General features: G+C 37.7%; 2 non-coding genes and 1 pseudogene across 2 annotated transcripts; 1 reads left to right on the top strand and 2 right to left on the bottom strand.

Annotated features, from left to right (window-relative positions):
• Positions 1–387: 387 nt before the first annotated feature.
• Positions 388–2,169, bottom strand: LOC148549243 (uncharacterized; annotated as a pseudogene).
• An 8,863-nt stretch (positions 2,170–11,032) lies between these two features.
• On the top strand, positions 11,033–11,140 carry LOC148549242 (small nucleolar RNA R71). The gene has a single exon (XR_015898378.1). It is a non-coding gene; the product is annotated as a small nucleolar RNA R71 (small nucleolar RNA).
• Positions 11,141–22,871: 11,731 nt separating this feature from the next.
• Positions 22,872–22,979, bottom strand: LOC148549241 (small nucleolar RNA R71). The gene has a single exon (XR_015898764.1). It is a non-coding gene; the product is annotated as a small nucleolar RNA R71 (small nucleolar RNA).
• Positions 22,980–24,930: the final 1,951 nt, after the last annotated feature.

Below are 24,930 nucleotides of genomic sequence, written 5' to 3'. Positions count from 1 at the left end.
AAAAAATTTGGGTGACGCGGTCGCGTGGTTGACGCGATCACGTGGATGGCCTATTTCCAATATGACGCGGACGCGTGGGTGACGCGTTCGCGTGGGAGGGCTTGGGCTTCCAGCACGAGTCCAGCCCCATTCCAACTTAACCTTCGGCCATGCACCCTTGTGACGTCGATTTACATGGCACGCGGCCGCGTGGGTGACGCGGTCACGTGGGAGGCCAAAGTTCCCATGTGACACGGACGCGTCGGCGACGCGGTCGCGTGGGTCGATTTGTGCCACTGGCACGCCTCCAGCCACGCTCCAGCGTGACTCTCTGTTCGTTTTTATTTTCTCCCCTCTCCTTACGATGCGGACGTGTCGCTGATGCGGTCACGTCGCGTGGCATTTTTTTTATCTGAAAAGAAAATGCAGAATGCAGTGTTAATATGAATGTGATGCAAAACTCCAGGTTCAATAAAATAAAATAAAACTCAAAAACAAATAAAACTAAATAAAAATGAAAAAGGAACGATCATACCACGGTGGGTTGTCTCCCACCTAGCACTTTTAGTTATTGTCCTTAAGTTGGACATTTGGGGAATCCTTTGTTTTGGTGGCTTGTGCTTAAACTCATCCAGGAATCTCCACCAATGTTTATGATTCCAATGTCCTCCGGGATCCCAAACTAGGTGCAGAAAGCCTTCAAGTAAGTTAAAGCATGTTACAAGGCCCCAAGAGTGCTGATTTCTAGATTGGATTCCGGGGTCCCAAATCTTGCTTTTGCACCCGTCTTCTTGTTGATCATCATGATTCCATCCGGGTGTTAGGCAATCTGAATTCTCATTAAAGCGGCCAAACAACTCCCTAGACCCATTCAGTGGAGCTTTACACCAACCTTTACATTTAAACTTTAAGCTTTCAACCATAATGAACCTTGCAGGACAATTCTTACCACTGACCATTTTCCTCTTACTCTTAATGCCACAAAGAGCTCTAAGTTGACCATCCGTCTCCAGTAGCCCATATTCAAGTGGGATTAGAAAGCTAAGGGATATGAATTTTACCCACTTGAATGTTGTGAAGGATGATGGCAACTTAGGGGGAGGGGTCTCCAATAACTTTGGCAAGGTGATTTCAAGCTCCACTCCCTTGTGCTCTTTGATTACTTCCACCTCTTTGCAAGCTTCTTCAATTTCAACCTCTTCCTCTTGGTAGCTTTCTTCCAATTCAATCTCTTCTTCATTGCTCACCAAGGGCATGGGAGGTTGTGCTTCTTCTTCTTTAATCTCCATCTCTTGATCAACTTCTACAAAGTCTTCAACCATGATCTGCCTTGGAGGTTGTACGCTCTCTTCAACATCAACATCAAACACCATGGAAGGAGGCTCTGTGACTAGACTTTCCAATGGAGGTACAGCATCTCTTAAGTCTGCAACCACTTCTTCCTTTTTAATAATTGCTGCCTTGTCCAGTTGTTTAAGGATAAAATCATACTCATCCTCGATGATTTCCTTTCCATGACAACTCCTTTCAACTACTCCTTTATCTTTAAGGGTCTCTGCTACCTTTACCCGTAAGGCTTCCTCTAGCTCCTTATGAAGTATGGATTCGCGAAGATGATTCTTTTTTTCCTGTTCCATATCAATAGCATAATTGGGATCATCTTGCTCTTGGATTGATAGATGTGGGTGCTCTTCCATGGAGGGTGGTGATGGGATGAAAAGATCATTATGTGGTTGAAAAGGAAGTGCACCAGAGCTTGAGGATTGGATTTTGGAGGTAGAGGGTTGGTTCATGCGGGATATAAGATTTTGGAGTGTAGAGGTGAGACCAATGATGTTAGAGATGAGTGTATTGTTATCCAATGGAGGTTGGGGTAGATCTATGTATGGCTCATTCGGTTCATAGGGTGGTTGGTATGGTGGATGTGGGTTAGGGTCATATGGAGGTGAATGGCGGTAGTTGGCTTGTGAGTGTGGTGGTTCAAAGTTGTGTTGAGGAAAGGGTTCATAGGCATATGGTGGTGGTTTTTGATAGTCCATTGGAGGTGGTAGTTGCCATAAGGGTTGATCAAATCCTTGTGGCTCCTCCCATCTTTGATTTTTTCCAACCTTGATGCCTATTCTCATTGTAATTTCTTCTTCCTGCAACATAATTGTAACCAGACTCATAGCCAAAGGGGTGAGAGTTCATAGTAGTAAATAAAAATTAAAAATGAAAATAAAAATAAATTTAAATTAAAAGGTTATTTAAATTTTGAATTTAAAAATTAAATTTTGAAATTTGAAATTTGAAATTTTTAAAATTTTTAAAATTAAATTTTGAAAATTTTTAAATTTGAATTTTGAAATTTGATTTTTGAAATAAGATAAGATAAGATAAAAATTTTAAAAATAAAAATCTGAATTTTTTTTTCGAAAAAATTAATTAAAAATATTTTTGAATTTAATGAGGAAAGAGAAAAACAATAAAATGACACCAAATTTCAAATTTTTAGATCAAAACGAAGAAAACAACTAAGAACAGCTTGAAGGTCAAGATGAACGTGAAGAACAGATTGAAGATCAAGATGAACACTAAGAACAAATTTTTGAAAAAAAATTTTAATAACTAAATAAAAACAAATAACCTCTTAATTTATGGAAAAGAAAAAATAAAAATAAAAATAAAAACAAATAAAAAAGCAAAAATCAAAAAAATATTTACAATAACCAATAATAAGGCACACGTTTGCAATTCCCCGGCAACGGCGCCATTTTTGAAGAACTGAAGATTGATGGTTTAAAGGTTATAGTAAACTCTCGTTGTAAGTATAGTTACTAAACCAAGCAATCAACCTTTCTTACAAAAGTTTTGGTTGTCATAAGTAACAAACCCCTTTAAAATTGATAACTGAGTATTTAAACCTCGAGTCGTCTTCTCAAGGAATTGCAGGGAAGTATGTTCTTATTATTGGTTATGCAAAGGTATGTTTTGGGGTTTTTGGATCAAGGTAAAAAGTTAGAAAAGCAATGGCAGAGGGAATAAAGTAATAACAATAAACATAAACTCTTGGCAAGGTATTAGAAATTGGAAGTCCAGACCAAGTTATCCTTATCAATAATAATGAAAATTGAATCTTAATTTCACTTAGTTAACCCTTACTTAAAGCAGAGGAAGGTCAAGTGACTAATTAGTTTGATCTTCAAATCCTAGTTAATTCCTAAGAAAAGATTGGGATTATTGAAGTTCAATTCAATTGGTAAGATAACAATTATCAATTATGCTGTTGAGTTGGATAACTCCTGAGTTACTGATTTCTTAACCAAAACCAAAAGGGAAAAAGTAAATCCACTGGAATAAAAATGCCTTCAGATGGGAAGCAATAATCATGTAAATAAAAGAAGGCAATAATAACTGAAATACTTCAAATAATATTAACTCAAAGAAAATCATAACATGAATGCCATAAGCCAATTACTCAAAAGATAAATATCAATTAAAGTACTAAGGTGAATAATAATAGAAACAAAATTAAATAGAAAGGAACATTAAACCTGGGATCGAGAGTCACTCTTAAAACTAAGAGAAGTCCTAAATCCTAAGAGAGAGAGGAGAGAACCTCTCTCAAAACTAATCTAAATCATGAGAAGTGAATTATGAGAGCCTCCCCATGAATGGATGTAATCCCCCACTTTATAGCCTCTAATCTGTGTTTTCTGGGTCGCAAACTGGGTCAAAAACAGCCAGGAAATCGCTGGAGAAGAATTCAAACACGCTGATTTCTGTCACTGCGATGTGGCCGCATGGATCACGTGGTCGCGTCACCTAGCATCAGAGGAACCATAGCATATTATATATCAAATCAAAGCCCCGAATGTTAGCTTTCCAACGCAACTAGAACCGCGTCATTTGGACCTCTGTAGCTAAAGTTATAGCCGTTTGAGTGCGAAGAGGTCAGGCTGGAGAGCTTAGCAATTTCTCCAACTTCTTGTATTTCTTCCACTTTTGCATGCTTTCTTTCCATCCTCTAAGCCATTCCTGCCCTATAATCTCTGAAAACACTTAACACACATATCAAGGCATCTAATGGTAATAAGAGAGGATTAATAATGAGCAAATATAAGATCAAAGAAGCATGTTTTCAATCAAAACACATAATTAGGAAGGAAATATAAAACCATGCAAATAGTATGAATAAGTGGGTAAAGAGTTAATAAAAACCACTCAATTGAGTACAAGATAAACCATAAAATAGTGGTTTATCAAGTAGTTTTGTCAACTCTTGGCCTAAACTAAGGAAATTGGGTAAACTTGAGTTATTGAGTATAATGAATTTGGTAAATTGAGAACCCTTGGTGATCAATTTGATACCCATTGACGCCAACCCACTACTAAGTTAATTAGTAGGTAGGTTGGGACTTACGGGTTTATGTGATCAAACCTATTTGACGTACTTCAAAGCTTAAGAGTAGATGTTACGTACTTAAAGCTTTTGGGAAGTAGACTTAATAGGTTGGCCTCTCATGATTATCAATATTTGGTTGTTGACAAGGATGGTGATCTCAATTACCTAAGTCCTAGCCAAGAGTTCTTTATCTCGTTTTCTTTAATTACTTGCCTAATTTACTTTTCTCGCCCTCTTATGAACCAAAAACCCCCTTACCCTTTTATAGCCAATAATTGAGCATCCTATTGTTTCCTAGGGAGACGACCCGGAGTCCAAATACTTCGGTAATTTTTCATTGGGGTTCGTTATTCGTGACACAAAACCACAAATTTTTGATTGGGGGATTGTTTGTTGGTATAGAACTATACTTGCAATGAGAATTCATTCATTTTGTGTGAAATTCTATACCAACACGATAATATTCATCAATCAAAATGGCGCCGTTACCGGGGAACACAATGGTGCTATGTTATTGGCTATTGTATATATTGTGAATAGCTTGAATTTTGGTTTATTTGATCATTTTTGCTAGTTTAGGATTTTATTTTTCTTTGTTTCTTATTAATCTTTGTTTTTATTTTCTCTTTCACTATGAATTCTCATCCTTTTGGCAATGAGTGTAGTTCAAACTATGTTGTAGGAAATGAAAGCTCTAATGAGGATATAAATCAAGTATTTGGAAATCAAGGATAGGAGGAACCCCAAACTTATGAACAACCTTCATGGCAACAACCTCCTCCGAACTCTTATGAGTATAATCCTGATCCTAATGTGTATCAAGCCAGTGTGTGTGATGATCCCCATTGTGGTTGTCAACCACAATCATCATATGTATATAATCCCATTCCTCAATATAGCCATACACCATACTCACATGCCTCACACCACCATTCAACTCTATATGACCATAACCAATACCTACCATATCAACCACCGTATGAACCACATCTAGACCAACCAACACTCCAATACCAATACTCCCAAGAACCACAAATTCCACATACACCACCTCAAGAATTCCACCAATATGAACCACCTTCCAACATCAACAATCTTCCCTCAAACACTGAACCCTATCTTCCACCACCACCTCCCGATGAAACCTTCATATTAGAACTGAGACACCTTGAATCTCGTATCTTAAGGAGACAAGATGAGGATGAAACTAAGTTTAAGGAGCGGTGTGCGAAATCGTGATCTTTACTTCCTTGGTAACGGTGCTAAAAACTACATACGCACGTTCATGTTCTTAATTCTGTTTCACAACTTCGTACAACTAACCAGCAAGTGCACTGGGTCGTCCAAGTAATAAACCTTACGTGGGTAAGGGTCGATCCCATGGAGATTGTCGGCATGAAGCAAGCTATGGTCACCTTGTAAATCTCAGTCAGGCGAATTCAACTGATTTTATGGATTGATAAGTAAAAGATAAATAAAATATAAAATAGGATAGTGGTACTTATGTAATTCATTGGTGAGAATTTCAGATAAGCGTATAGAGATGCTTTCGTTCCTCTGAACCTCTGCTTTCCTGCTGTCTTCATCCAATCAATCCTACTCCTTTCCATGGCAAGCTTTGTGTAGGGCATCACCGTTGTCAATTGCTACTTCCCATCCTCTCTGTGAAAATGGTCCAATGCGCTGTCACTGCATGGCTAATCATCTGGAGGTTCCCGATCATACAGGAATAGGATTCACCCTCCTTTTGCATCTGTCACTACGCCCAGTACTCACGAGTTTGAAGTTCGTCACAGTCATCCCTTCCAAGATCCTACTCGAAATACCACAGACAAGGTTTAGACTTTTCGGATCTCAAGAATGGCCATCCATGGATTCTAACTTATACCACGAAGATTCTGATTAAGAAATCCAAGAGATACTCATTCAATCGAAGATAGAACGAAAGTGGTTGTCAGGCACACGTTCATAGGGAATGATGATGAGTGTCACGATCATCATATTCATGTTGAAGTGTGAATGAATATCTTAGAAGCAGAATAAGTTGAATTGAATAGAAAAATAGTAGTACTTTGTATTAATTCATGAGGAACAGCAGAGCTCCACACCTTAATCTATGGAGTGTAGAAACTCTACCGTTTGAAAATACATAAATGATAATGGTCCAGGCATGGCCGAATGGCCAGCCCCCATAAAAGTCTAAGATAGCATAAAACTAATCAAAGATCTGATCCGAAGATGTAAATACAATAGTAAAAAGTCCTATTTATACTAAACTAGTTACTAGGGTTTACAGAAATAAGTAATTGATGTAGAAATCCACTTCCGGGGCCCACTTAGTGTGTGATTGGGCTGAGCATGAAGCTTTCACGTGGAGATGTCATTTTTGGAGTTGAATGCCAGTTTGTAATGTGTTTCTGGCGTTGAACTCCACTTTGCAACTTGTTTCTGGCGCTGAACGCCAGACTGCAACATAGAACTGGCGTTCAACGCCAGTTTGCATCGTCTAAATTCAAGCATAGTATAGACTATTATATATTTCCGGAAAGCCCTGGATGTCTACTTTCCAACGCAATTGGAAGTGCGCCATTTGGAGTTCTGTAGCTCCAGAAAAACCACTTTGAGTGAAGGGAGGTCAGAATCCAACAACATCTGCAGTTCTTCTTCAATCTCTGAATCTGATTTTTGCTCAGATCCCTCAATTTCAGCTAGAAAATACCTGAAATCATAGAAAAGTACACAAACTCATAGTAAAGTCTAGAAATGTGATTTTTAATTAAAAACTAATAAAAATATACTAAAAACTAACTAAATCATATTGAAAACTATGTAAAAATAATGCCAAAAAGCGTATAAATTATCCGCTCATCACAACACCAAACTTAAATTGTTGCTTGTCTCCAAGCAACCAAAAATCAAATAGGATAAAAAGAAGAGAATATACTATGAATTCCAAACTATCAATGAAACATAGCTCCAATCAGATGAGTGGGACTTGTAGCTTTTTGCCTCTTGAATAGTTTTGGCATCTCACTTTATCCATTGAAGTTCAGAATGATTAGCATCTATAGGAACTCAGAGTTCAGATAGTATTATTGATTCTCCTAGTTCAGTATGTTGATTCTTGAACACAGCTACTTTATGAGTCTTGGCCGTGGCCCTAAGCACTTTGTTTTCCAGTATTACCACCGGATACATAAATGCCACAGACACATAACTGGGTGAACCTTTTTAGATTGTGACTCAGCTTTGCTAAAGTCCCCAATTAGAGGTGTCCAGGGTTCTTAAGCACACTCTGTTTTTGCTTTGGACCTTGACTTTAACCGCTCAGTCTCAAGTTTTCACTTGACACCTTCACGCCACAAGCACATGGTTAGGGACAGCTTAGTTTAGCCACTTAGGCCAGGATTTTATTCCTTTAGGCCCTCCTATCCACTGTTGCTCAAAGCCTTGGATACTTTTTATTTACCCTTGCCTTTTGGTTTTAAGGGCTACTGGCTTTTTGCTCTTACCTTTTGGTTTTAAGAGCTTTTGGCTTTTTCTGCTTGCTTGTTCTTTTTCTCTTTTTTTTTTGCTATTATTTTTTTTTCTGCAAGCTTTGTATTCACTGCTTTTTCTTGCTTCAAGAATCATTTTTATGATTTTTCAGATTATCAAATAACATGTCACGTTTTCATCATTCTTTCAAGAGCCAACATATTTAACATTCTTAAACATCAAATTCAAAAGACATATGCACTGTTCAAGCATTCATTCAGAAAACAAAAAGTATTGTCACCACATCAAAATAATTAAACTAGTTTCAAGGATGAATTCGAAACCATGTACTTCTTGTTCTTTTATTTTTAAAACATTTTTCATTTAAGAGAGGTGATGGATTCATATTCACCACTTTAAGGCATAGACACTTAGATACTAATGATCATGTAATAAGACACAAACATAAATAAACATTTAACATAAAAGACGAAAAACAGAAAATTCAAGAACAAGGAATGAGTCCACCTTAGTGATGGTGGCGTTTTCTTCTTGAGGAACCAATGATGTCCTTGAGCTCTTCTATGTCTCTTCCTTGTCTTTGTTGCTCCTCCCTCATTGCTTTTTGATCTTCTCTAATTTCATGGAGGATGATGGAGTGCTCTTGATGTTCCACCCTTAGTTGTCCCATGTTGGAACTTAATTCTCCTAGGGAGGTGTTGATTTGCTCCCAATAGTTTTATGGAGGGAAGTGATTCCTTTGAGGCATTAGTGGTTATGAAAAAAAGCAATACTTTTTCCACACCAAACTTAAAATGGTTGCTCGTCCTTGAGCAAAAGAAGAAAGAAAGGATGAGAAGAAGAAGAAATGGATGTGAGTGGTGAAGAGGTGATGGGGAAGAGAGATTGAGGTGATTGGTGAAGGGTTCTTGGGAAAAGGTGATATAGGATTATGAGGAGGGAAGGTGAGTAGAGGTATGTAGGGATCCTGTGGGGTCCACAGATCCTGAGGTGTCAAGGATTTACATCCCTGCACCAATTAGGCATGTAAAATGCCTTTGCATGCATTTCTGGCATTTAAACGCTGAAGTGATGCTTGTTCTGGGCGTTCAACGCCCATGTGCAGCATGTTTCTAGCGTTGAACGCCATCTTCATGCTTGTTTCTGGCGTTCAGCGCCAGCTCTTCTCAGGGTGTATTCCTGGCATTTAAACGCCAGGATGTTGCTTGTTTCTGGCGTTTGGCGTTGAACGCCAGCCAGATGCTCCTTACTGGCGTTTAAACGCCAGTAAGTCCTTCCTCCAGGGTGTGATCTTTCTTCTGCTATTTTTGATTCTGTTTTTAATTTTTGTATTTATTTTATGACTCCACATGATCATGAACCTAATAAAACATAAAAGAACAATAAAAATAAAAATAGAATTAAATAAATAAAAATTGGGTTGCCTCCCAACAAGCGCTTTTTTAATGTCAATAGCTTGACAGTGGGCTCTCAAGGAGCCACACAGGTGATCAGGTCAATTTTATAGATTCCCAACACCAAACTTAGAGTTTGGATATGAGGATTCAACACCAAACTTAGAGTTTGGCTGAGGCCTCCCAACACCAAACTTAGAGTTTGATTGTGGGGGCTTTGGTTGACTCTGTACTGAGAGAAGCTTTTCATGCTTCCTCTCCATTGTTACAAAAGGATAGCCTTGGGCTTTAAACACAAGGTAGTCCCCATTCAATTGAAGGACTAATTCTCCTCTGTTAACATCTATCACAGCTCCTGCTGTGGCTAGGAAAGGTCTTCTAAGGATGATGCATTCATCCTCATCCTTCCCAATATCTAGGATTATGAAATCAGCAGGGATGTAAAGGCCTGCAACCTTTACTAGCACGTCCTCTACTTGTCTATAAGCCTATTTTCTGGAGTTGTCTGCCATCTCTAATGAGATTTTGGCAGCCTGTACCTCAAAGATTCCCAGTTTCTCCATTACAGAGAGTGGCATGAGGTTTATCCCTGACCCAAGGTCGCATACAGCCTTCTCAAAGGTCATGGTGCCTATGGTACAAGGTATTAGGAACTTTCCAGGATCCTGTTTCTTCTGAGGTACTGTCAGTTGATCCAGATCACTCAGTTCATTGATGAGCAAGGGAGGTTCATCTTCCCAAGTCTCATTACCAAATAATTTGGCATTCAGCTTCATGATTGCACCAAGGTACTTGGCAACTTGCTCTTCAGTAACATCTTCATTCTCTTCAGAAGAAGAATACTCATCAGAGCTCATGAAGGGCATAAGGAGGTTCAATGGAATTCTATGGTCTCTAGATGAGCCTCAGATTCCTTTGGTTCCTCAAAGGGAAACTCCTTGTTGATCACTGGACGTCCTAGGAGGTCTTTCTCACTGGGGTTCACGTACTCTCCCTCCCTTGTAGGTTCGGCCATGATGATCAATTCAATGGCCTTGCACTCTCCTTTTGGATTTTCTTCTGTATTGCTTGGGAGAATACTAGGAGGGGTTTCAGTGATTTTCTTACTCAGCTGGCCCACTTGTGCCTCCAAATTTCTAATAGAGGACCTTGTTTCATTCATGAAACTCAGAGTGGCTTTAGATAGATCAGAGACTATGTTTGCCAAGCTAGATGGATTCTGCTCAGAATTCTCTGTCTGTTGCTGAGTGGATGATGGAAAAGGTTTACTATTGTTAAACCTGTTTCTTCCACCATTAGTAAAGCCTTGTTGAGGCTTTTGTTGATCCTTCCATGAGAAATTTGGGTGATTTCTCCATGAGGGGTTATAGGTGTTTCCATAAGGTTCACCCATATAATTTACCTCTGCTATTGCAGGGTTCTCAGGAACATAAGCTTCTTCTTCAGAAGATGCCTCTTTAGTACTGTTGGATGATTCCTTCAATCCATTCAGACTCTGGGAAATCATATTGACTTGCTGAGTCAATATTTTGTTCTGAGCCAATATGGCATTCAGAGTATCAATTTCAAGAACTCCCTTCTTCATAGGCGTCCCATTACTCACAGGATTCCTTTCAGAAGTATACATGAACTAGTTATTTGCAACCATGTCAATGAGTTCTTGAGCTTCTGCAGGCGTTTTCTTTAGGTGAATGGATCCACCTGCAGAATGGTCCAATGACATCTTTGATAGTTCAGACAGACCATCATAGAATATATCTAGGATGGTCCATTTTGAAAGCATGTCAGAAAGACACTTTTTGGTCAGTTGCTTGTATCTCTCCCAAGCTTCATAGAGGGATTCACCTTCTTTCTGTCTGAAGGTTTGGACATCCACTCTAAGCTTAGTAAGCTTTTGAGGAGGAAAAAACTTGGCTAAGAAAGCTGTGACCAGCTTATCCCAAGAGTTCAGGCTATCTTTGGGTTGAGAGTCCAACCATACTCTAGCTCTGTCTCTTACAGCAAACGGGAAAAGCATAAGCCTGTAGACTTCGGGATCAACCCCATTGGTCTTAACAGTATCACAGATTTGCAAGAATTTAGTCAAGAACTGAAAAGGATCTTCAGATGGAAGTCCATGAAATTTGCAGTTCTGTTGCATTAGAGAAACTAATTGAGGTTTAAGCTCAAAATTGTTTGCTCCAATGGCAGGGATTGAGATGCTTCTTCCATGTAGATTGGAATTAGGTGCAGTAAAGTCACCAAGCATCTTCCTTGCATTATTATTATTTTTGGCTGCCATCTCCTCTTTTTTTTCGAAAATTTCTGTAAGGTTGTCTCTGGATTGTTGTATTTTAGCTTCTCTTAGTTTCCTTTTCAGAGTCCTTTTAGGTTCAGGATCTGCTTCAACAAGAATGTTCTTGTCCTTGCTCCTGCTCATATAAAAAAGAAGGGAACAGAAAATAATAATAGGGATCCTTTTTACCACAGTATAGAGGTTTCCTTGTGTGAGTAGAAGAAAAGAAGAAAAAGAATGAAAAAGAGAGGAATTCGAACTTAGAGGAGGATGGGGTTCGAATTTTTGGGTGGAAGAGAAGTGTTAGTATATGAATAAATAAATAGAAGGAGATGAGAGGTGAGAGAATTTCGAAAATTGATTAAAATAAAAATTAAAAATTAAAGTTAAATTTCAAAAATCAAAGTTTGAAATTAAATTAAAAATTAAAATTTAAAATAATTAGTTAATTAAAAAGGAATTTTGAAAAAAAAGGAGGGATTTTCGAAAATTAAAGGTAGAAAGTTAGTTGGGCAGTTTTGAAAAAGATAAGAATCAAACAAAAAGTTAAGTGGTTAAGAGATTTTGAAAATCAAATTTTGGAAAGATAAGATTGAAATTTGAAAAAGATGTGATTGAAACAAAAAGATAAGATTTATTGAAAAAGATTTAAAAGTCAAATTTTGAAAAGATAGGAAGTTAGAAAAGAAGTTAGAAAAGATTTTAAATTTGATTTCGAAAAAGATATGATTGAAAATTATTTTGAAAAAGGTTTGAAAAAGAAATTTAAAAAGATTTGATTTTGAAAATTAAAGTTGATTACTTGACTAACAAAAAACAAAAAGATTTGATTTTAAAATTGTAAAATTTAAAGATTGAACCTTTCTTATTAGGCAAGTAACAAACTTTACATTTTTGAATCAATCACATTAATTGTTAGTAATATTTTCGAAAATTATGAGATAGAATTAAGAAAAAGATTTTTGAAAAATATTTTTATAATTTTTGAAAATAAATAAGAAAAATTGAAAAAGATTTGATTTTTGAAAAAGATTTTGAAAAAGATAGGATTTTCAAATTGAAAATTTGATTTGACTCATAAGAAACAACTAAATTTTAAAAACTTTTGACTAAATCAAATCAAATTTTTCGAAAATTATGAGTGAAATAAGGGAAAGATAATTTTTTGATTTTCGAATTTTTAATGAAGAGAGAGAAAAACATAAAATTGATGCAAAACATAAAAATTTTGGATTAAAATAAAAGATGCATGCAAGAATACTATGAGTTTCAAGATGAACACCAAGAACACTTTGAATGTCAAGATGAACACCAAGAACTTATTTTTTTGAAAAATTTTCAAGAAAAGAAAACATGCAAGACACCAAACTTAAAGATTTTTCATGTATAGACATTAACAAATTGAAATTGCATATGAAAAACAACAAAAGACACAAAACAAGAAATTTTTAAAGATCAAACAAGAAGACTTACCAAGAACAACTTGAAGATCATGAAGAACACTATGAATGCATGAATTTTCGAAAAATGCATAAATTTTTAGAAAAAAAAATGCAATTGGCACCAAACTTAAAAATTGACTCAAGACTCAACCAAGAAACACAAAATATTTTTTTATTTTTATGATTTTATATATTTTTTTTTGGATTTTCAAAATTTAATTAGGAAAAACGAAAAAGAAGAAAAAATTTTTGTATTTTTCGAAAATAAGAAATAAAAAGCTTAAAATTAAAATAAAATTACCTAATCTGAGCAACAAGATGAACCGTCAGTTGTCCAAACTCGAACAATCCCCGGCAACGGCGCCAAAAATTTGGTGTGCGAAATCGTGATCTTTACTTCCTTGGTAACGGCACTAAAAACTACTTACGCACGTTCATGTTCTTAATTCTGTTTCACAACTTCGTACAACTAACCAGCAAGAGCACTGGGTCGTCCAAGTAATAAACCTTACGTGAGTAAGGGTCTGATTGTCGGCTTGAAGCAAGCTATGGTCACCTTGTAAATCTCAGTCAGGCGGATTCAACTGATTTTATCAATTGATAAGTAAAAGATAAATAAAATATAAAATAGGATAGTGGTACTTATGTAATTCATTGGTGAGAATTTCAGATAAGCGTATAGAGATGCTTTCGTTCCTCTGAACCTCTGTTTTCCTGCTGTCTTCATCCAATCAATCCTACTCCTTTTCATGGCAAGCTTTGTGTAGGGCATCACCGTTGTCAATGGCTACTTCCCATCCTCTCTGTGAAAATGGTCCAATGCGCTGTCACTGCATGGCTAATCATCTGGAGGTTCCCGATCATACTGGAATAGGATTCACCCTCCTTTTGCATCTGTCACTACGCTCAGTACTTGCGAGTTTGAAGTTCGTCACAGCCATCCCTTCCCGGATCCTACTCGGAATACCACAGACAAGGTTTAGACTTTCCAGATCTCAAGAATGGCCATCCATGGGGAACAGCAGAGCTCCACACCTTAATCTATGGAGTGTAGAAACTCTACCGTTTGAAAATACATAAGTGATAATGGTCCAGGCATGGCCGAATGGCCAGCCCCCATAAAAGTCTAAGATAGCATAAAACTAATCAAAGATCTGATCTGAAGATGTAAATACAATAGTAAAAAGTCCTATTCATACTAAACTAGTTACTAGGGTTTACAGAAATAAGTAATTGATGTAGAAATCTACTTCTGGGGCCCACTTGGTGTGTGCTTGGGCTGAGCATGAAGCTTTCACATGGAGAGGTCATTTTTGGAGTTGAACGCCAGTTTGTAACGTGTTTCTGGCGTTGAACTCCACTTTACAACTTGTTTCTGGCGCTGAACGCCAGACTGCAACATGGAACTGGCGTTCAACGCCAGTTTGCGTCATCTAAACTCAGGCAAAGTATGGAATATTATATATTGCTGGAAAGCCCTGGATGTCTACTTTCCAACGCAATTGGAAGCGCGCCATTTGGAGTTCTGTAGCTCCAGAAAATCCACTTTTGTAGTGCAGGGAGGTCAGAATCCAATAGCATCTGCACTCCTTCTTCAATCTCTGAATCTGATTTTTGCTCAGGTCCCTCAATTTCAGCCAGAAAATACCTGAAATCACAGAAAAACACACAAACTCATAGTAAAGTCTAGAAATGTGATTTTTAATTAAAAACTAATAAAAATATACTAAAAACTAACTAAATCATATTGAAAACTATGTAAAAACAATGCCAAAAAGCGTATAAATTATCCGCTCATCAAGGAGCTAAGAGCAAGGATAGCTAGCATGGTAGAAGCCGTGATTCACCTAACATCCCACCTAAGCTCATGCACCATAAGTAACCCCATTGTTAAATGTGGAGAAACAATCAAGGAGCTTAGTGAGGGAATGAACTTGAAGCTCCATGGTGAGGAAGAAGAGTTGAAGCAAGAAGTGCAACAAGAGGAGAAGGTAGAGATTAGCAAACAAAAGCAAGTAGTGGGTGGATGTCTAGGATATGTTAAGCAGATAAGGGAATATCAAGTTGAAGAGTCCTCCTCCACAGAGTATGGAAGAGATGTTAAAGAGGAGAGTAAAGTTGCGAAAGTAAACGGAGAGTTGAAGGAAATTGATCAGGAAGTGGATTCCATCACTAGTGATTTTTTGCCCACATTGACCAATTCCCTTGACGATCTTTTTGAGCCCTTTCCCAGTGGACTAGAAAGCAAGGTTGAGGAAGATGTGCAACCTCCAAGACCTATTGTAAGTGAAGAACTGGAAGAAGTATTTCAAGCAACAAGCCCTCCCATCTATGATGATCCCGCAGCAACATATGATCCTTTCGAGTTTGAAGAGTCCTTCCCCAAAATGCTTAGATTTGATGATGAGGTAGACTTCAATAGACCTCCTATCTATGATAAGAGTGATGGGGAAGAGATAGAAAAAATTGTTAAAGAAGAATGTGAACTTGAGGAAGCTTGGCAAGAGGAGAAACTTGAAAAACCTTGCCAAGTGGTGGAAACCTCTAGAAGAGGATGGACGGGAGTAGAGCATGCTTTATCAAGATCTTTGGGAACTCTTCCACCTAGTTCGCCATCCAATCCTTTGCTTGAGTGGGTAAAACTTCTAACTCTCAGCTTTATTATCCCACTTGAGTTTGATTTGCTTGAGACGGATGGCCAACTTAGGGCGCTTTGTGGAATTAAGTGAAAGAGGAGGATGTTTAGTGGTTGGCGTTCTAAATCTAGACTCATTATGGTTGGAAGCTCAAAATTGAAGAGCATGGATTGGTGTAATGCTCAATTAAATGGGTCTAGGAGGATAATTTGGTATTTTTAAGAGAATTCTGCTTTCTCGTCATCCGGACGGAATCAAGTCGATCAACTAGAAGATGGGTGCGAAGACAAAGTATGGGATCCTGGATCACATCATAGCAACCAATTTTGGGAGCTCATATTTTGGAGAGAACCTCACCAAAGCTTGGTGAAGAAGGTTGGAACATCTGACAACCAATTGAAGGACAAGCACTCTTCGAGGTTCAAGGATGGATACAAGCATAAGCCACCTTGACAAGAAGCCTCCCAATTGTCCAACTTAAGGACTTAAACTAAAAGTGCTTGGTGGGAGACACCCCACCATGGTAAACTCTTTCCATTCTCTTGTTGATATAATGAATGAATGAATCGAGTTCCATTGTATATAAATTCTTTACTTCTTAGTACATTTTGCTTTGCTTGCTAAGGTGTTTATACGTTATATGCTTTAATTAGGGTGATTCTTTGAATTTGAGTTTTTTCTTGGATTGCAAGTTTCCTCAATTTGTTTGAAAAATCCCCAATATTTCAAAATGTGCTTAATTTTGCATCTTAGCTGGTTTTAGAGTCTTAGAGGAGGTTAGGAGGATATTGAGTTCTTTTTTATGCTCATAAAAAAAATTTTTTTGAACAGCCACGCGCAAGCGCACAGTACGCGCGCGCGCTAGCTAGGTGTTTAAGAACTATGGGCCAAGGACCAGAGAGTTGTGCCACTTTTGGGCCAACTTTGTGCCTCAACCCATGCGGACGCACGCTGTATGCGTCCGCGCACCTTCCTGTTTCCTTACCCACGCGTTGGCGCATCTGGCGCCTCCGCGCCCATTCCATAAGCTCAAGCCATCCATGCGAACGAGCACAGTGCGCACGCGCGTCGATGCGTTTTAGCATCAGCCAAGCCAAAGGACCTGAGAGTTGTGCCAACTCTGGGCCTCTTTTGTACCTCTGGCCCAGCACTCCCGCGCGGATGCGTACCGTACGCGTCCGTGCCGATTCCCAATTTTCCCATCTACGCGCGAGCGCATATGACGCCTCCGTGCCACTTCCCTATTCTCTCATCCACGCAGCCGCGCACGGTGCGCGCACGCATGGATTCAAATTTTTACTTACCCTAGGGACGGGAAGCCCTAGCGCATTTGCATAGCAACCTCTTCTCCCTTGCTCTAACGTCTCTCCCTCTCCTTTTCACCGATAACCACCACCATCCTCTCCATAACCATCCATCCTCCGGCGAGCATTCCGGAGCATGCCACCGCCACCGTCGCCGCCTTTCCCCCTCTCTTCCTCGTTCTCTCTCTCTCTTTCTCTCTCTCACTCAATCTTTTCTTCTCTGTCCCACTTCGCCTTTGCCCCATCGCCGCCTTCCACCGCCACAACCTCCATTGTCACCGGCGCACGTTCCACTGTGCCCCCAGGCCACTGTGCTCTGGCCGGTTTACCCTTTTCCGCCCTCTTTTTTCGTCCTCTGTTCCACCTTCCAACTCTCCTGCTTCCAGGTTCCTTTCTTTTCTCATTTCAATTTTAATTTTGTTTAATTAATTTTGTTTAGATTACTCTGTTTAGCTTGTATAGTTAGATTAGTTAGTTAGTTTAGTGTAATTAGGTGGTTAGCGAATTTGGGCTGAGTAGTGGATTTAGGCTTGTTTGAAATTTTGATGCTGTGTGCAATTGCTCTGTTTCATTGCTTTTCTTGTGCTGTATATTTGGCTTGCCTAATGCTGCTGCATACTGTTTTAATACTGCTTTGTGCTTGAAGTGTTGGAATTCAGATTACTTGCTTATTGAATGGTTCATTGTTGATGGGGTGATTTTGTTTTTCTCAAATACAAATTGAATTATCAACTGCTCCACTTTATTTTTCCATTTTATTCTTGTTTCAAGACCCTTGTTGTTGCTGAATTCCTATTTTACTTTATTCTTGATGCTGTTTTGGTGCTGTGCTGAAGCCAATTTCTCTGTGCATTGTGTAAGGAAATAAGGCTTTTGTAGCATGTTGGTCTAGTTTAAATTGTTTTCTAATGAACTACTGCTAAAATATTGGCTCATTTGTTCAATTCATATGAACTCATACATAATCTTTGTGTCTTTGATATTCAATGAATTCATATGGATTAGACTTGCTTGTTTGAATTTGGGAAATAGCCAATTTGCTACTAAAATGCTGCCGGATATTTCCTAACCATGTTCCATGAAATAACAATGTTTTGATTGATGCAACAAACTTCTATTTGACGATTTCTGTGTCAATAAAAACTTGTTAGCTAAATGGTTTGGAAATTCCTCAAGAACAAGTTTTGGTCATGCTTATCACATTCTTTGCTTTTTATTCATGGTGATTTGCTTATAAGCATTGAATTGTTTGAATGAATTTTTAGACTGGCCATCACTTGTAACTCTTTTAAGATTTCATGCCTCTTTTGCATAAACACACAAGTTTGAAAATTTTTAATCTATATGGCTGAATTGCTTCACTTTATTCATGTATAAATTGTATTAAACCACATAGACCATAAGGTTTTCCACTCTTTTCTCAACTTGTAACTTTTATGCATCATTAAATTTGGTGTTGAATGCTTCTTGATTGATTCACTCTTTAATGATTTGACTTCACCAACACAAATTCATTTAACTCTGGTGATCTTTGCATTGACTGATGACTTATTTTTTTTCATTAGTTGTTTTCTGGCTATATTATATTTCATCATCAATGACTTGATGCATTTCATGATTGTGAGTGTGCTTACATTCCTATTTTGTGCATTCCTTTTGAATTGAGCCGGTAACCACCATATCACTGATTTTTAACTAATTTCTAACTCTAACTTGTTTAACCAACTAACTTCTTTTGGTTTTCAACTTAACTCTTTTGATCATTATTTTGGATATGGTGTTTCCTAGGCTTAGTAAACAAGTCATGTGCAAATGTGGTTTGAATTCTTGTTTTGAAGTCTGTTGCTTACATTCCGAGAAATCTCTTTTCTTTATTCACTTCATGAATATGCTTTGCTTTGAGTGCTTTATATCTATTTGGCTATCTGCTTATATTGTAACATCTCTATTTTTCAGGATGTCAGACAAAGGAAAAGCTATAGCCACTACTTCCAAAAAGAGAAAGCGCTCTAAGACCTCTACCGCTTCACCTTATGCAAACTATGCTAAGAATCCCCTGAATGAAAAGGATAAGGAAAATCAGCTGCTGCCACCCACTGACCCAATCAAATTCCCAAACCTCTACTGTGAGCTCTGCTTCTCTGACTTCCAGAAGAAGAATCTAAACATTGAGAAGAAACTGCTCCTTCCCAATGATGTGAGGCGTGTGACGAGCGGATAATTTATACGTTTTTTGGCATTGTTTTTACATAGTTTTTAGTATGATTTAGTTAGTTTTTAGTATATTTTTATTAGTTTTTAAATAAAAATCATATTTCTGGACTTTACTATGAGTTGGTGTATTTTTTTGTGATTTCAGGTATTTTCTGGCTGAAATTGAGGGACTAGAGCAAAAATCAGATTCAGAGGTTGAAGAAGGACTGCAGATGCTGTTGGATTCTGACCTCCCTGCAGTCAAAGGGAATTTTCTGGAGATACAGAACTCCAAATGGCACGCTCTCAATTGCGTTGGAAAGTAGACATCTAGGGCTTTCCAGCAATATATAATAGTCCATACTTTGCCCGAGTTTAGATGATGCAAACTGGTGTTCAACGCCAGTTCCATGTTGCATTCTGGAGTTAAACGCCAGAAACAGGTTGCAAAGTGGAGTTAAACGCCAGAAACAGGTTACAAACTGGCGTTCAACTCCAAGAGAAGCCTCTACATGTGTAAAACTCAATGCTCAGCCCAAGCACACACCAAGTGGGCCCCAGAAGTGGATTTTTGCATCATTTACTCATTTCTGTAAACCCTAGTAACTAGTTTAGTATAAATAGGACTTTTTACTATTGTATTTACATCTTCGGATCAATCTTTGATCAGTTTTATGCTATCTTAGACCTTTACGGGGGCTGGCCACTCGGCCATGCCTGGACATTGTTCTTATGTATTTTCAACGGTAGAGTTTCTACAGACCATAGATTAAGGTGTGGAGCTCTGCTGTTCCTCGTGAATTAATACAAAGTACTATCGTTTTTCTGTTCAATTCAAGCTTATTCCAATTCTAAGATATTCATTCGCACTTCAATATGAATGTGATGATCGTGACAGTCATCATCATTTCCAACCTATGAATGCGTGCCTAACAACCACTTCCGTTCTACCTTAGATTGAGTGAATATCTCTAGGATTCCTTAATCAGAGTCTTCATGGAAAAAGTTAGAATCCATGGACGGCCATTTTTGAGATCCGAAAAGTCTAAACCTTGTCTGTGGTATTCCGAGTAGGATCTGGGAAGGGATGGCTACGACGAGCTTCAAACTCGCGAGTGCTGGGCGTAGTGACAGACGCAAAAGGATCAATGGATCCTATTCCAGTATGATCGAGAACCGACCGATGATTAGCCATGCAGTGACAGCGCATTGGACCATTTTCACTGAGAGGACAGGATGTAGCCATTGACAACGGTGACGCCAAACATACAGCTTGCCATAGAAAGGAGTATGAATGATTGGATGAAGACAATAGGAAAGCATAGGTTCAGGAGGAACGAACGCATCTCTATACGCTTATCTGAAATTCTCACCAATGAATTACATAAGTATCTCTATCTTTAATTTATGTTTTATTTATATTTTAATCATATTTTAATTATCAGATATCCATAACCATATGAATCTGTCTGACTAAGATTTTTAAGATGACCATAGCTTGCTTGAAGCCGACAATCTCCATGGGATCGACCCTTACTCACGTAAGGTTTATTACTTGGACGACCCAGTGCACTTGCTGGTTAGTTGTGTGAAGTTGTTACAAAGTGTGATTCACGTTTGAGAGCACCAAGTCTTTGGTGCCATTGTTGATGATCGCAATTTTGTGCACCAAGTTTTTGGCGCCGTTGCCGGGGAATGAACCGTCACGATTTCTGCGCACCAAGTTTTTGGCGCCGTTGTCGGGGATTGTTCGAGTTTGGACAACTGACGGTTCATCTTGTTGCTCAGATTAGGTAATTTTATTTTATTTTTAAGCTTTTTATTTCTTATTTTCGAAAATAATACAAAAAAAAAAACCAAAAAAATTTACAAAATCATAAAATCAAAAATAATTTGATGTTTCTTGTTTGAGTCTAGTGTCTAATTGTAAGTTTGGTGTCAATTGCATGCTTTTAACTTTTCTTAAATTTTTGAAGAACACATGCATTGAGTTTCTTTCTTGTTCTTCATGATCTTCAAGTTGTTCTTGACAAGTCTTCTTGTTTGATCTTCATATTTTCTTGTTTTGTGTCTTTTCTTGTTTTTCATATGCATTTTCAATTTCTTAGTGTCTGAATATTAAAAATTTCTAAGTTTGGTGTCTTGCATGTTTTCTTTTATTGAAAATTTTTCAAAAATACATACTTGATGTTCATCATGATCTTCAAAGTGTTATTGGTGTTCATCTTTGCATTCAAAGTGTTCTTGCATGTTTCCTTTGTTTAGATCCAAAATTTTTATATCTTGAGTCCTTTTGATGTTTTTCTCTTTCTTTATTAAAATTGAAAAATAAAAAAATATATTTCCCTTTTTCACTCATAAATTTTCAAAAATTTGAGTTGACTTTTTCAAAACTTTTTAAAATTTAGTTGTTTCTTATGAGTCAAATCAAATTTTCAATTTAAAAATTCTATCTTTTTCAAATCTTTTTCAAAAATAAAATCTTTTTCAATTTTTTCTTCATATTTTCGAAAACTTTATGATTGATTTTCAAAATCTTTACTAACAATTAATGTGATTGATTCAAAATTTTTAAGTTTGTTACTTGCCTAATAAGAAAGGTTCAATCTTTAAACTCTAGAATCATATCTTTTTAGTTTCTTGTTAGTCAAGTAATCAACTTTGATTTCAAAATTCAAATCTTTTCAAATTTCTTTTTCAAATCTTTTTCAAATTAAGTTTCAGTCATATCTTTTTCAAAATCAATTTCAAAATCTTTTCTAACTTCTTATCTTTTCAAAAATTGATTTTCAAATCTTTTTCAAACTAATCCTATCTTTTTGTTTGATTCTTATCTTTTTTTTCAAAACTACCTAACTAATTCTATCTCTAATTTTTAAAAATCACCTTCATCTTTTTCAAAATTCCTTTTTAAATTAACTAATTATTTAAATTTAATTTAATTTGGTTTAATTTTTCCTTTCTTAATTTTCAAATTTTTAATTTTAATTCTAATTAAAAAAAAACAAAAATACTTTTATTTTATTTTATCTAATTTTCGAAAATTCTTCTCCCTCACCTCCTTCTATTTATTTATTTATTTACTAACACCCCTCTTCATCTAAGAATTCGAACCTACTCCTCACCCTTGTGTTTGGATTCTCCTTCTTCTATTTATATCTTCTTCTACTCACATAAAGGAATCTCTATAGTGTGACATAGAGGATTCCATATTTTCTATTCTCTTCTTTTTCATATGAGCAGGAACAAGGATAAGGACGTTCTTGTTGAAGCTGATCCCGAACCTGAAAGAACTCTGAAGAGGAAGCTAAGGGAAGCTAAAGCACAACTCTCTGGCGAAAATCTGACAGAAATTTTCAAAAAAGAAGGAGACATGGCCGAAAATAATAACAATACAAGGAAGATGCTTGGTGACTTTACTGCACCTAATTCCAATTTACATGGAAGAAGCATCTCAATCCCTGCCATTGGAGCAAACAATTTTGAGCTGAAACCTCAACTGGTTTCTCTGATGCAACAGAATTGCAAGTTTTATGGACTTCCATCTGAAGATCCCTTTCAGTTCTTAACTGAATTCTTGCAGATCTGTGATACTCTTAAGACCAATGGGGTTGATCCCGAGGTCTACAGGCTCATGCTTTTCCCGTTTGCTGTAAGAGACAGAGCTAGAATATGGTTGGACTCTCAACCTAAGGATAGCCTGAACTCTTGGGATAAGCTGGTCACGGCTTTCTTAGCCAAGTTCTTTCCTCCTCAAAAGCTTAGTAAGCTTAGAGTGGATGTTCAAACCTTCAGACAGAAAGAAGGTGAATCCCTCTATGAAGCTTGGGAGAGATACAAGGAACTGACCAAGAAGTGTCCTTTTGACATGCTTTTAGAATGGACCATCCTGGATATATTCTATGATGGTCTGTCTGAATCATCTAAAATGTCATTGGACCATTCTGTAGGTGGATCCATTCACCTAAAGAAAACGCCTGCAGAAGCTCAAGAACTCATTGACATGGTTGCTAATAACCAGTTCATGTACACTTCTAAGAGGAATCCTGTAAGTAATGGGACGCCTCAAAGGAAGGGAGTTCTTGAAATTGATACTCTAAATGCCATATTGGCCCAGAATAAAATATTGACTCAACAAGTCAATATGATCTTTCAGAGTCTGAATGGATTGAAGGAATCATCCAACAGTACTAAAGAGGCATCTTCTGAAGAAGAAGCTTATGATCCTGAGAACCCTGCAATAGCAGAGGTGAATTACATGGGTGAACCCTATGGAAACACCTATAATCCCTCATGGAGAAATCATCCAAATTTCTCATGGAAGGATCAACAAAAGCCTCAAAAAGGCTTTAATAATGGTGGAAGAAACAGGTTTAGCAATAGCAAGCCTTTCCCATCATCCACTCAGCAACAGACAGAGAATTCTGAGCAGAATCCATCTAGCTTAGCAAATATAGTCTCTGATCTATCTAAGGCCACTGTAAGTTTCATGAATGAAACAAGGTCCTCCATTAGAAATTTGGAGGCACAAGTGGGCCAGCTGAGTAAAAGAGTCATTGAAATCCCTCCTAGTACTCTCCCAAGCAATACAGAAGAAAATCCAAAAAGAGAGTGCAAGGCCATAGCCTTACATGGTGTGGCCGAACCCAAAGAGGAAGAGGAGGACGTGAATCCTAGTGAGGAAGACCTCGTGGGACATTCAGTGACCAATAAGGAGTATCCCTTTGAGGAACCAAAGGAATCTGAGGCTCATCTAGAGACCATAGAGATTCCATTGAACCTCCTTTTACCCTTCATGAGCTCTGATGAGTATTCTTCCTTTGAAAAGGATGAAGACATTACTAAAGAGCAAGTTGTCAAATACCTTGGTGCAATCATGAAGCTAAATGCCAAGCTATTTGGTAATGAGACTTGGGAAGATGAAACTCCCTTGCTCACCAATGAACTAAATGCATTGGATAGGTAGAAATTGCCTCAAAAGAAACAGGATCCTGGCAAATTCTTAATACCCTGTACCATAGGCACCATGACCTTTGAGAAGGCTCTGTGTGACCTGGGGTCAGGAATAAACTTAATGCCACTCTCTGTAATGGAGAAACTTGGGATCTTTGAGGTGCAAGCTGCCAGAATCTCATTAAAGATGGCAGACAACTCAAGAAAACAGGCTTATGGACAAGTAGAGGACGTGTTAGTAAAGGTTGAAGGCCTTTACATCCCTGCTAATTTCATAATCCTAGACACTGGGAATGATGAGGATGAATCCATCATCCTTGGAAGACCCTTCCTAGCCATAGCAAGAGCTGTGATTGATGTGGACAGAGGAGAGTTGGTCCTTCAACTGAATGAGGACTACCTTGTATTTAAAACTCAAGGTTCTCTTTCTGTAACCATGGAGAGGAAGCATGAAAAGCTTCTCTCACTGCAGAGTCAACCAAAGCCCCCACAGTCAAACTCTAAGTTTGGTGTTGGGAGGTTTCAACCTTGCTCTGATTATCTGTGAGGCTCCATGAGAGCTCACTGTCAAGCTATTGACATTAAAGAAGCGCTTGTTGGGAGGAAACCCAATGTTATTTAATCATATCTATTTTATTTTGTTTTTGTTATTTCGTATTTTATTAGGTTGATGATTATGTGAAGTCACAAAAACTACTGAAAAATCAAAAACAGAATGAAAAACAGTATTGAAAACAGCACACCCTGGAGGAGAGCAGTCTGGCGTTTAAACGCCAAAAACAAGCATCTGTCTGGCGTTTAACGTCAGAAACAGGCACCAAGCTGGTGTTTAACGCCAGAAACAAGCATCTGCCTGGCGTTAAACGCCAGAA

The sequence above is a fragment of the Arachis ipaensis genome, chromosome B8, assembly GCF_059453495.1.
Source record: "Arachis ipaensis isolate K30076 ecotype BB chromosome B8, ASM5945349v1, whole genome shotgun sequence".
NCBI lineage: Eukaryota > Viridiplantae > Streptophyta > Magnoliopsida > Fabales > Fabaceae > Arachis > Arachis ipaensis.
This window is presented reverse-complemented; position numbering and strand designations above follow the sequence as displayed.